Consider the following 12,062-nt stretch of genomic DNA (forward strand, 5'->3'; position numbering starts at 1 on the left):
AGTAAGAAGTTTATTTGAATTCTAATTCTGTGATGTGTTTATGACATGCTGTATCACAGAGTGCATGCACACTTTCTACTTCCTGGGTGAATTTCCCAACTTAAGGGTCTACAGTAGTCCAGTCTTTCTTCTAAAGGAAGGATTGGCTTTACTAGGAGCCTATTTTGCTTCAAACATTCATACTTAACAGGCTGGTATGTAGTGTAGAATGAGCATTATCTACCAGACTGGGTTTAAAACTTTCCTTTTAGGTTGCATTGGAGCTAGTTTAGATTATTTGGGTGATTCCATGGTATTAGAAATGTCAGCATTTATTGGAAAAAGTTATATCATTTTCCTTTATAATATCAATAACATGAAAGTTATATAATAACATCAAGTTTTATATATACATATTTACCAAGTAATTACATAGATATATATTCTACCCTAAACACAGCAGCTTTATAGAATTTAAAATCTTGGTAACATGCTATTGTTTAAGTGTAGTTGATAAGCCCTGCCCACTTACGGGTACGGATAGGTACAACGCTGCTGACAAGCTCAATTCATTTCTGCCCTATGTCCATGAGAGGGGAGGAGGGGGCCTCTGATTCTGTAATTATGTGCTAAGTATACATAAAACTTAATTTTATTAAAAAAATGTCATTTTTATATAAGTAACTTACCAAATAGTAGTTACATAACTAAACCCCCAATTTGGCAGGGGGTGGGATTCACGGACATGTTTACTTCATAAATTCAGAGAAAATAAGGAATTTCCAGGACTGGTAAGTACCCCAGGTACATAGTGCCACCAGGCTTCCCAAAAACTCAACAACCTATACCCAAGGTGAAAAGAGGTAGGGCAGAATGGATGGAATACATAATTTTGTCCAAAGGCCAAGCACTAGGACCTATGAGGTCATTCAGCACTGAAAGGAAAAATGAGAGAAGAAAGGTTTGAAAAGTGTAACAAGAGGAAAACCTCGCAGTTACAATATGGAACAATTGGTAGGAGAGGGTGGAAAACAAGAAGGAAAAAAGATAACATGAACAGAAGTACAGTAAAAAGAATGAAAGGGAGTGCAGCTAGGGGCCAAAGGGCTGCTGCAAAGATCCTTAAGTACTACCCACTACGGAGGAGGAAGGAAGGATAGAAGCATAGCTCCTATGCCTTCTCCCTTAACACCATACCAGCCAATTGCAATGGACCAAGGGTGCTGTAGTTCTCATATACTGTCTCCACTTCTCGTAACTAGTAATGCATTGCAAACACTGCTTTGCATTTCCAAGATGTTGATTGGAGGATTGATGACACAGACAAATTATGTTTAAAAGCCAATGAGGTGGCGACCGCTTTAACTTCATGGGATTTTACTTTAAAAATGCATAAAAGGTCCTCTCGAATTCTTGCGTGTGACTCCAAGACGATGTCTCTCAAAAACAACGACAACACATTCTTGGAAAGCAGCTTAGATGGATTCTTCACAGAACACAAGATGTAACTAGAGAAGCCTCTGATCCTACTGGTTCTATCTAGGTAGTACCTCAGTACCCTTCTTCTGGGCCGAGAATTTCCATCAAATTCTTGATAACGAAAGAATGTGGCCAGGGCTTCGATGGATTCTCGTTCTTGGAAGAAACCCCAAAGTGAATGAGCAGACCACATCTCCTTGGGAGAACCTGGCTCATATTAATGGCCAGCACCTCACTGACTGACTCCCTTGGCTGTTGGTAAGGAAACAAGAAAGTTTTCCTTATCAAATCCCTTAAGGAAACCAAATGAAGCAGTTCAAGAGGAGAGCCTGACAGCCACTTGAGGATAACTTATTAGTTCCAGGAGTCTGAGTTCGACTTGACTTCTATGTTCGTATTGACGGATGTAAGCAAGTCACTGAAGTCTTGATTTGATCCAAGATCTGGACCTCTATGTCAAAAACTGGAGTCCGGCATGGCCCTAAATCACTTGATGATGGATGAAGATAAGCCTCTAAAAGCTCTTAAAAAAAGGAGTAAGTCTGCTATCTGTGTCATAGAGGTTTCAGGAGAGGAGATGTTGTCTTCTACACCAACACCAGAAGACTGCCCACTTAGGTTGGTAGACTCTAGAAGAAGAACGGCATCTACATCTTGCAATAGCTTCTGCAGCCAGTCTTGAAAATTCCTTCGCTCTAAAGAATCTGTTGACAGTCTGAATCCTGTCAGAGCAGGAGCAGACAGGTCTTGATGGATACAATGGAATTGTGCCTGCATGAGAAGACTTGTCCTCTGCAGCAGGAGTCTGGGAAAGTCTACTAATAGTCTTAGGAGGTCTGGGAACCATTCCTTCTGAGGCCAGAATGGTGCCGCTAGGGTCATTGAAGAGTTGTGGTGTGTTACAAATTATTTCCCTGGCCATGTTGAACAGAGGGAGGGCATATAAGTCTAGGTTTATCCACTCCAGGGGCATGGCATCCATTGCCTATGCCACAGGGTCCAGGACAGGAGAGCAAAACAGTGGGACGCGATGGTTCTTTGACGTCACGAAGAGCTCTATTAATGACTTTCGCCACAGTTTCCACAGGTCAGTGCAAACACGTGGATGTAGAGACCGTTCTGTCTGTGACGACTGAGCTCATCCGCCAGGACGTTTTGCTTGCCCTGGATGAACCTTGTAGTCAGTGGGGTCATGTTTCCTTTTACCTGGAAGAGGAGATCCATCAATGCCTCATATAAGGAGTGAGTACCCCCTTGGTTTTTCATGTAAGATAGAGCGGTAATGATATCTGAATGGACTGCAACTGTCCTGCTGAATGTTTCTTTTGCAAAGAATACAATGCCCATATGGATCGCCTTCAACTCCCTCAGATTGATATATAGATTCTTCTCTTCTGGGGTCCAAGTCCCTAAAACTTCTTTGTCTTCCAAGAGTGCTCCCCAACCTAGGTCTGAGGTGTCTGAGTACAATGCTAGACTAGGGTTCAGAGGGAGGAGAGACTTCCCTTCCAAGTCTTTTTTCCCGAAAGCCACCATTGCAGAACCTTTATTTCCAGAGTTATTGGGAGGACAAATAAGGCGGATGCATCTTCCTGTCCCAACTTGCCTTCAGGAAGAACTGTAGTACCATCACATGCAATCTCCCCAGGGTGACAAACTTCTCGATGGATGAGAAGGTCCCTAGAAGGCTTGTCCAACTGATGACTGAACAGGACAGGAGAGCAAGGAAACAGCAAACTATCTGGAGGGACAATTGAACTCTCCTGGGAGACGGAAAAGCCTGAAAAGTCCACGAATCTATACTCATCTCCAAATAGAGAATCCCTTGAGACAGTGGCATTTGAGATTTCTCAACGTTGATAAGTAGGCCCAGCTCCTGGGCTAGAAAGAGGGTCTTTTGTAGGTACTACGTGCACTACCTTCGATGTGGAGCAAAGAAGCCAATTGTCTATGAGACACTGATACCAATAAGGTGAAGCCATTTCACTAGTGGGGCGAGAACAAGGGTGAATACTTGTGTAGCTGTGGAGAGGCCAAAGTACAAAAATAGAAAACTCTGCCCTGAAATACAAACCTGAGCTACTTCCTGGAACCTGGATGTACTGAGATATGGATATATGCATCCTGCATGTCAAATGTCACCATCCAGTCAACCTGGCACATGGAGGACAGGACAGGACTGACTGGTTTGTTTCCATGGAGAATTTTGTTTTCTAAATGTAGAAATTCAGGGGGTTGACGTTGAGGACCCGTCTCCAACTCCCGGAAGACTTACAGACCACAAAAAGGCAGTTGTAAAATCCCAGACAGTTGACATCCTCGACAATCTCCACAACTCTTTTCTGGAGATGATAATTTTGCAAGGGCTGAAAACCTACTGAGTAGGCTGTCAATACAATGGGCATTGACACCAAGGGAGGATTCTCAGAAAGGGATGAAGTAGCCTTCTTTTAGAACTAAAGACCCATTGCACTCCACTCCTGGCTTCCCATTTCTCCCAAAAGTGGAGGAGCCTGGCTCCTATAGGCACACGGAGGACATGGCTTTCGTTAACGGGAGGACAGTCTTGAAGGAGCCTTCTTGACTGGATGGGTCTTATGTATGTTGGGTGAGGTCTGGACTGGAACCTTGTTTTACTGACATAAAGGCATGTTTCCGAAGAGGGGAGACAGTCTTGAAATGAAAGGAGATTGAATCCTTGGGGTGCTTGGAGGATTGCACCAGCAGATCTTGTGTTAATTTCTTTTGAAGATCTGATGCTATCTCTTGGACTGTGGATTGTGGGAACAGATGAGAGCGATCTAAAGGCAAAAAAAGGAGCACAGACTTCTGAGGACTGATGCCTTTGGAGATGAAAGAACACTTAAGTTCTCTCTTCTTCAACATCCCCATGGAGAACAACAATGGCTTTATCTGCGCAACAATGAACTCCCAGGTGTTATCTTGAATGGAATATCATAATCTTCCCTTAATGCTTCTACAATCCAAGATTCCACCCCTCTTGCTTCCCAGTTTCTCCAAAACTGTGTGAGTCTTGCTCCTACAGGTGCACGAAGGACTGATTCATTATTCTCTGGCAGAGGATTTGGTTGTAGACTTTTTGATAGATCTTGGGGTGAAACATACTCTGCACCTCGATTTAGGCAAACATCTAGCAAATCCCCTGCCCCGAAAGGGTTGACCGCACATGGCTGGCAAAGGATGTGTACTGGAAATAGAGTCTCAAGTACGTTTAGTGGATTGTGCAAGAATCTGCAGTTCCAAGGAAACTTGAACTACCGTATCCTCTGGAAAAAGGTGCTTTTTGTCCAGAAGAGAATAAAGCAAGGGGAACTTTTGAGTGCGAGATACTCCTTTGGAGTGAAAGAGCACCAAAGTTCTCGTTTCTTTAAAATGCCTAATGTGAAAAGAAAGGCTAGTTCTGAGGATCCGTTGTCTCAAGGAGAGAAATGCCAAAATGTCCACAAAGGACTCCTCATTCATCATAGTACAATCTTTGAGTTTATGGCCCTAGCCTCCAACTGTTCAGTTAAGGAAACTTATCACTCTCAAACACCCTAAAGATATTCTTTATGAGATGATCTCATTCTGAAGCTGTAAACATTGTCTTGGATAAATTGAAATCCGATCTTCTCGCCGAGTCAATAAGTCCGGAAAAGTCTCCTAGGGTGGAGGCGGGTGGAGGCAGATACACCCAAAGGGAGAGCTTCTCTGATCTCGTAACATAGATGTCTTTTTGTTGAAAGACAAGGAGGGGTAAAATTGAAGTTCTTTTTGCCTTGACTCCTCTTCTTTTCAAACCAAAGGTTAATCTCCTTCAATGCCTTCCATGACAAAAAAGAAAGCACTAATTTAGGCAACTTCGCCAAGTCCTCTTGTTTGTCTCTCATGCAGAAAGACTCAGGTGAAGCGGGTGTCACTGGCGAGAACAAATCCAAAAAATTTGCTACAAGGTAAAACAGTAGCAATTTGTATGCCGTCAGAGAAGACTCTTTATCTTCTTCTTCCTCTTCTTCATCTGATGAAATCGGCGACAAGTTCTCGAGGTTGAACAGGAGGCACCTATAACTCTATAAAACCCAAGATGCTGTCCAACTTGTTCCGAATAGCTGAAAACAAATGATCGGGGGCAGCTATAGCATGTGACACTGTTGGTAAGATAGAAGGCATAACTGTTGACAAAGATGGTCTAAAAACTTCATACTGATGCAGCTGCTCACCTGGCTGCTTAGACACTTGTGGCAGCTCGGGCGCTGATGGACACTCGGGCGCTTGTGGACGCTCGAGTGCTAAAGGATGCTTGGAAGCCAATGGATGCTTGAGCAACAATGGATGATTAGGCGCTAATGGACACTGGGAGCTAATGAACTTTCAGGTGCCAACAAGCATTTGGGAGCTGGTAGGGTTTAATCTGCCCCCAACTTCTCTTGAATTATCGTAGGTTCCAGTGCTGTAGATAGCCAATGTGCCGATGAGTGCTCATACTCTGTACCCAAGAAGTTTCATGAACTACAGGTAAGATTGGTGGACACTACCTGTTCTTCTGCATAGGAAGTACGAACAGGTGCCAGTGAGATCGCAGGAATTTTACACTTCCCAACACTCGTGGAAGATACCGGAGGACATGGATCCGATGCCACAGAATACACCGAGCCTTTCCTGCTTGTGATCTCCTAAAGTCTACCTGAGGAAGACTTCTTCGACGAGAACCGAGACTTGAAGGATGAAACCCTCTCACTCTGGTATCCCTTTCCTTCCAGATCTTTTTTACAGGGGACTGGAAAAGGAGACACCTTAGGAGCCCTCCTTTTCACTGGATGGGACTTGTCAATGAAGCACCATGTTCACCTTCTCGCAGTCTTATGCCGAGTTGCCAGCTATTCTATTCATCTAAGGAATAGATTTTCCATTATTTGAACAGAAACTCTCAAGTTGGCATATCTAAGCGAAACAGAATTCGCTAATACAGAAGCTGATTTTGTGTTGTCGTAACATTACGCTTAATTAACCAAATGTTAAATCGGAAAACTCCTGGAAAGTTGCCGAGAAGTACCGATTAAATATACTGCGTCATCCACAATGACAGCAACCTCTCGTTTCGCACTATTCTGCCTGAGTTACCAGCTACTCTCTTCTACGAAGGAATAGGTTCGTTACTATTATCGATCATAAGAAAATTCTCAAGCAGGCATATTTAAGCGAAACATAATTCGCTACATGCAGAAGCTGAGTTGGTGTTGTTGTAACAATACCTTCAAGCATTGTCCTTACACGGAAAACTCCTGGAAGTTTGCAGGAAGGACCGATTAAATACACTTAAAATAACAGTCCTTTCGGTTGCCATCTGTAGAGGTAACCACGATATGCGTATATGACTTGAACTTTACATTAGTAATATGACGCGAAGATAAAATAGCCTAAGTATGCAGTCACTTGAACATCTAATTCTCTACTACATTCTTTCCTCCTCGACGAAGAGAGAGAGAATGGAAATCGACTGTCTTCATTCTTTTTGCCAAGAAAAGGAATAATATTATTCAAATGGAAATCCTCAAGTGAGAACCGAAGATCGAAAAGGAAAGTTCAAGCTTCTTATTGATATTTGACATAAGACTTCATGGACGTAGTCTATAAGTCTTTTTCCTGGATGAGCCTCTGACTAATGAATGAGAGCTCTTTCGAAATTTTGTTACTTATCCGCTTATGCGATAAAATGTTATTAAGAACCTGTCAATGAGAACTAACCCAATTGCATGACGGAAAGTAATCCAGGAAGGAATTCGAGCATATATTCCTCCCGATTCCCGCAGAAATCGAGGAAGGGGCAGGATTCCTGATTATAGAACTGGGCTTACGGACAGGAAGGGACCTTAATGTTTCCCCTTCCGGCAGCGCAATCCCGAAAGCAGACGAGGCGTTTTATGACACCGAAATCTGCTTACAGTTTTCCTGGAATTCATCAAGTGATGGATTCTATTGAACGCTCCTTCGTAGAAAGCGAAGGTTAGACATCTTGACGAGACCAAACTCCTTCCTCTACTTCGGACGACGCCCTCTTGAAGAGCGTTCTTGCAGGAATCCTGCCGCACGTCTTGATGCGTAGGACGCCTATCGTTCTGAAGAACGTCCTGGCAATGCTCTACCGAGCGTCATGACGTGTAGGATGCCGAGCGTCTTCAAAAGCATCCTCGCTAGCGTCCTGGCGAGCGTCCTCGCTAGCGTCCTGGCGAGCGTCCAGATGTGTAAGACATCGAGCGTCTTCCAAAAAGCTTATCAATGTTTATGACGTCGAGCGTCTTCTGAAAGGCCACCCGAAAAGAACACGTCCTGGAGAGCCGCACACTGCTCCTGAAGTGTGAGAGCACTATAGGAAGACGTAAGGCTATCGTCTCCAAGACGGCCTTAAAGACTTTCGTTACCTTCTAACAAAGACGGTGGCCGCCTGTGCAACATTTTGCGTCTTAGTAATGCAAACATGAACATATCCAGACACGCTCTCAAAAAAGGAACGCCGAGCGTTCCGAAAGGCATCGTCGCTAGGTGCTTGCCGAACGTCCTGATTGCATTCTTTGAGCGTCTTGAAGAGCGTCCGGAATAGAAGAGCGACGAACATCAAGGGAAGCGTCATAGTGAATGACGTGCGTCAACACGAGTAACTTGAGAGGCTTCCTGGCGAGGGGGAGAGCCGCTCATGAAACGCGAGCGTCCTAAGCATAAGTACGGTGATCGTCATCAGGACGAGTCTTAAGGACGTTCGCCACTCTTGACAAAAACGAGCGGCCGGCTGTGCGACATCTTGCGTCTTTGTCACGCTCATCGACACTGCAGAAGGGCATTTAAAAGGACGCCTGTGTGTTCTTGGGTATGAGGAATTCTTTGCCCTTCTCCTGTCGAAAACTAGGATAGTCTGTCCAGTGTCATCTCTGTCCGCTGACAGAGCGTCCCTTAGGGACGAGTAAGATGCGTCTTGGCGAGCTGTTTGACTATGCAAATCAGCTTGCCGGACGTCAATCTTATGAGCTTGAACAATATCCCGTTTCGTATAAAGCGAACGTCACATAAAAAAAAAAAAAAAAAAAAAACGGTTATACATAGCGCCATGAGGGAGGAGGAAACCTTAGCCGATGACAAATAAGACCTCCTTGGAGCGTCCACCAAATTGGCGAAATCTCCTTGAGAAGAAGACGGTGCTTTCAATCCTGTTTCTTCTCCTGTTTCGTACCAGATCCCAGCTCTCCCTTTCAGTCTAGATGGAAGGAAGTGCAAACGAAGTCTTCCCTTTAACCCTTCCTGAATCCATCCAATCCTGGACTCTCTAAACGCTCTCTTCGCAGGAGAGCGAAGTGGCCGCCATCTTAACGAAGCCAGGGGCCTTCCTGGCCTTCGATGAGGCAAATTGTGAAGGTGGAGCGTCTTGAAGCAAGAAAACAATCCTTGCTACAAGAGTAAAGACGTTCCTTCCTCTCGATAGAGCGTTGAATGTCTCGAAAGGCATCCTTGTGAGGGTCCTGCCTTAAGGACATTTTTAATCTCTTGACCAAGACGCTTATCGATATTAAGTCAAGCCGAAGGGACGCCAGATCGATGTGGGTTCCCCGTAACCCTCCTTCGGCTTTCGACATGCCCTCTCCCTAGTCCTGGGAGTCCGACAGAGGTCCAGGCTAGAGGCTTATGGGGCGGATCTGACGTTCCCATCCACTGACGAGAGAGCGGGATCCGTGAAGCGTCCTCTTCTCTAAAGCTTCTTAGGGGAGGGCGCGAGTCCTTCCGAGAGCTCCAACCTTGCGGGGGAGGACGCCGGGGCGGAGGACGAGAAGCAATCTTTCATGATTCGTGCACGTGCACGATCTTTGGCAGCCTTATCCTGCCGAAGGACGCCAGATCGGGGGGTGGGGGGGGTTCCCGTAACCCTCCTTCGGTTTTCAACTTGCCCCCTGCCCTGGTCCTGGGCGGAGGTTACCGAACAGAGGTTTGTTTAGACCCCATAGGGAGCGTTATAGGACCGATCTGACGCCCCCTCCACAACACTACGGGGCCAAAATCAACATCACTACACTCACAACACTGATTGGAGAGCGAGCACTTTTTCAAGCTTACTTGATGTAATCCACAATAATAGAAAAGGGCATTACTTCTCACAGAACTTCCTCTAGGCCCGTAAGCCATACCACAGGGAGGGTTAGGCAAAATAAAGTCTACTGGAGGTTAGTAGGTTCATTACTCCTAAACTTCTGTTACTGTGGAGGAAAGACCTCCTGATTCTATCACGCTCTAATTTGCGTACATACGAATCATACGTCTCTTTCGGAATCAGTCAACATTACACTAATTACATTGATCTCTCAACAAAGAAAACATGTAAACGTCATGTATACTAAACGAGTGTCTACCGAAGGTTTCGGTAGCCTCCCCTTACCTGTTGCAGACAACAAAATCTGAAACTAGGCTAACTAGATTCAGACATCATATGCAATGAAAAAATTTTAATTAATTTATGATAGCGTATGCCTAGCCACAAATCCAAGTCAATCATTCAAAAAAATAAGTAGGATACTTAAGCGGCTAATGAAGTTTCAAAATCCTAGGCGGAGTAATGGAAACAGGTGTTTTCACTACCGCGACAGAGAAAAATCTGAATAGAAAATGGGAATGATTCCTGATATCCGCCTCCCAGCGGCGGGAATGGGTACTAACCACCTGGCCACCCACTGCGTGTGCCGGGAGTTTTGAAATTCTGTCGGACTTCGGAGAATACAGCTATATATATATCTGACAGATAAGTTTCATGAACAAATTCAAAATTTAATATGAAATTACAATTTCTTGAAAAGAAATTATAAAAATGATATTGTTATTATACAATAAAGTTTTATACATACTTACCTGGCAGATATTACTTAGCTATTTGACTCCGTCGTCGACAGAAATTCGATTTCAGCGCACACGCTACCTGTAGGTCGGAGGGTGATCTACTTACCTGCCGCTGGGTGGCAGGACTAGGAACCATCCCCATGTTCTATCATATTTTTTCTATACCGCCTGTCTCCTGAGGGGAGGTAGGGTGGGTATAATTTTGTATATATCTGCCAGTAAGTATGTATAAAACTTTATTGTATAATAACAATATCATTTTTATACATTTAACTTACCTGTCAGATATATACTTAGCTATTCACACCATTGGAGGTGGGAAAGAGACAGCTAAATATAGAATCAAACAGGAATCACAACTATCGTTGTAGTAATAAATAATAAAACCTTGGTTCCTACCTGTTTAGACCGAAGACTTCATGAATAGAATCCAGGAGTCTAGACAGTCTCAAGAGCCTCAGCGAGATATTGATCTATGGCTAAGAGTTCTTGTGGTTCTGCCAGGGGGTCTTACCCTTGCTTACTTGGTAGATCCTGGAAGGACTACGTCAATGGGTGCTTATCCACTTACTTGACAAGACCTTATACAAGGAGCACAACATCGATCCCGATCACCTCAACCTATCCATGTTAGTTCTAAGATTGCAAGAAGTTATCCCTAACCTCTTGCAAACAACCACAAACTCGAATCACAAACATTCGTACAGTAAAGTACAAAAATAAAAATAAAATTAAAAAAAAAAATAATGTTTGTACAATCTAGCCAGTAAGACGTCTCTTGATTCCCCCACTGATCCAGCTAGGACGTCCGTGCGCCAGCAAGCATACTAACTCAGCAGAAAAAACCAACAATCGTCTCACAAGGTAGATCTATGTACTATCAAAATTTTTTGAACAAATACAAATTTTTCTAAGGATCGTTATGTACTCCCAGCCCCAGCACTGTATCGGCTGATACAAAAGGACCAGAGAGAAAACACTTTTCATATGTTACTTTAACGTCCTTGAGATAGTGCGATGCGAACACTGAATTACACTCCAGTAAGTCGCATCCACAATGTCTTTTAAGACATGTTCTTCTGAAATGCTAATGAAGTGGCTACCGCTCTAACCTCATGAGCCTTCACTCGGAGAGTCCTGAAAGAGTCTTCAGTGCAGTCATTATGAGCATCCGTAATAATGCTCCTCACAAAAAATGCTAATGCATTTTTTGACATGGGTCTACTAGGATCCCGAACTGCGCACCACAGGCTTTGTTTACATCCGTTTAGTTCATTCTTCTTCTTAAATAGAACTTCAAAGCTCTAACCGGACATAAAGATCTTTCTAATTCCTCTCCTACTAGATTTGAAAGTCCTTTAACTTCAAAACTCTTTGGCCAAGGTTTAGAAGGGTTCTCGTTTCTTGGCCAGAAACAGAGTCTGGAAAGAACAAATTGCCGCATCACTCTTAAATCCTACTCGAGAATCTAGAGCGTGTATTTCACTAATTCTCTTCGCAGTCGCTAACGACAACAAGAAAATACATTTTCTCGTTAGATCTCTAAACGACGCGTTGAGAGGAGGTTCAAATCTACTAGATGATAGAAATCTCAAAACTACATCTAGGTTCCAGTTAGGAGTGCGAGGAGAAAAGGTTTTAGAGGTTTCAAAAGATCTAATAAGATCGTGGAGTCTTTATCTTCTGCAATTCTCAAACCTCTGTTTCGAAATACGGCCGAAAGCATACTTCGA

At 43.8% G+C, this 12,062-nt stretch overlaps 1 protein-coding gene across 39 annotated transcripts in view; it reads right to left on the reverse strand.

The window, feature by feature from the left end:
- Positions 1–12,062, reverse strand: part of LOC135225753 (zinc finger and BTB domain-containing protein 24-like) — a 526,510-nt gene that overhangs the window by 474,785 nt on the left and 39,663 nt on the right. The window lies entirely within an intron of this gene.

The sequence above is a fragment of the Macrobrachium nipponense genome, chromosome 13, assembly GCF_015104395.2.
Source record: "Macrobrachium nipponense isolate FS-2020 chromosome 13, ASM1510439v2, whole genome shotgun sequence".
Classification (NCBI taxonomy): domain Eukaryota; kingdom Metazoa; phylum Arthropoda; class Malacostraca; order Decapoda; family Palaemonidae; genus Macrobrachium; species Macrobrachium nipponense.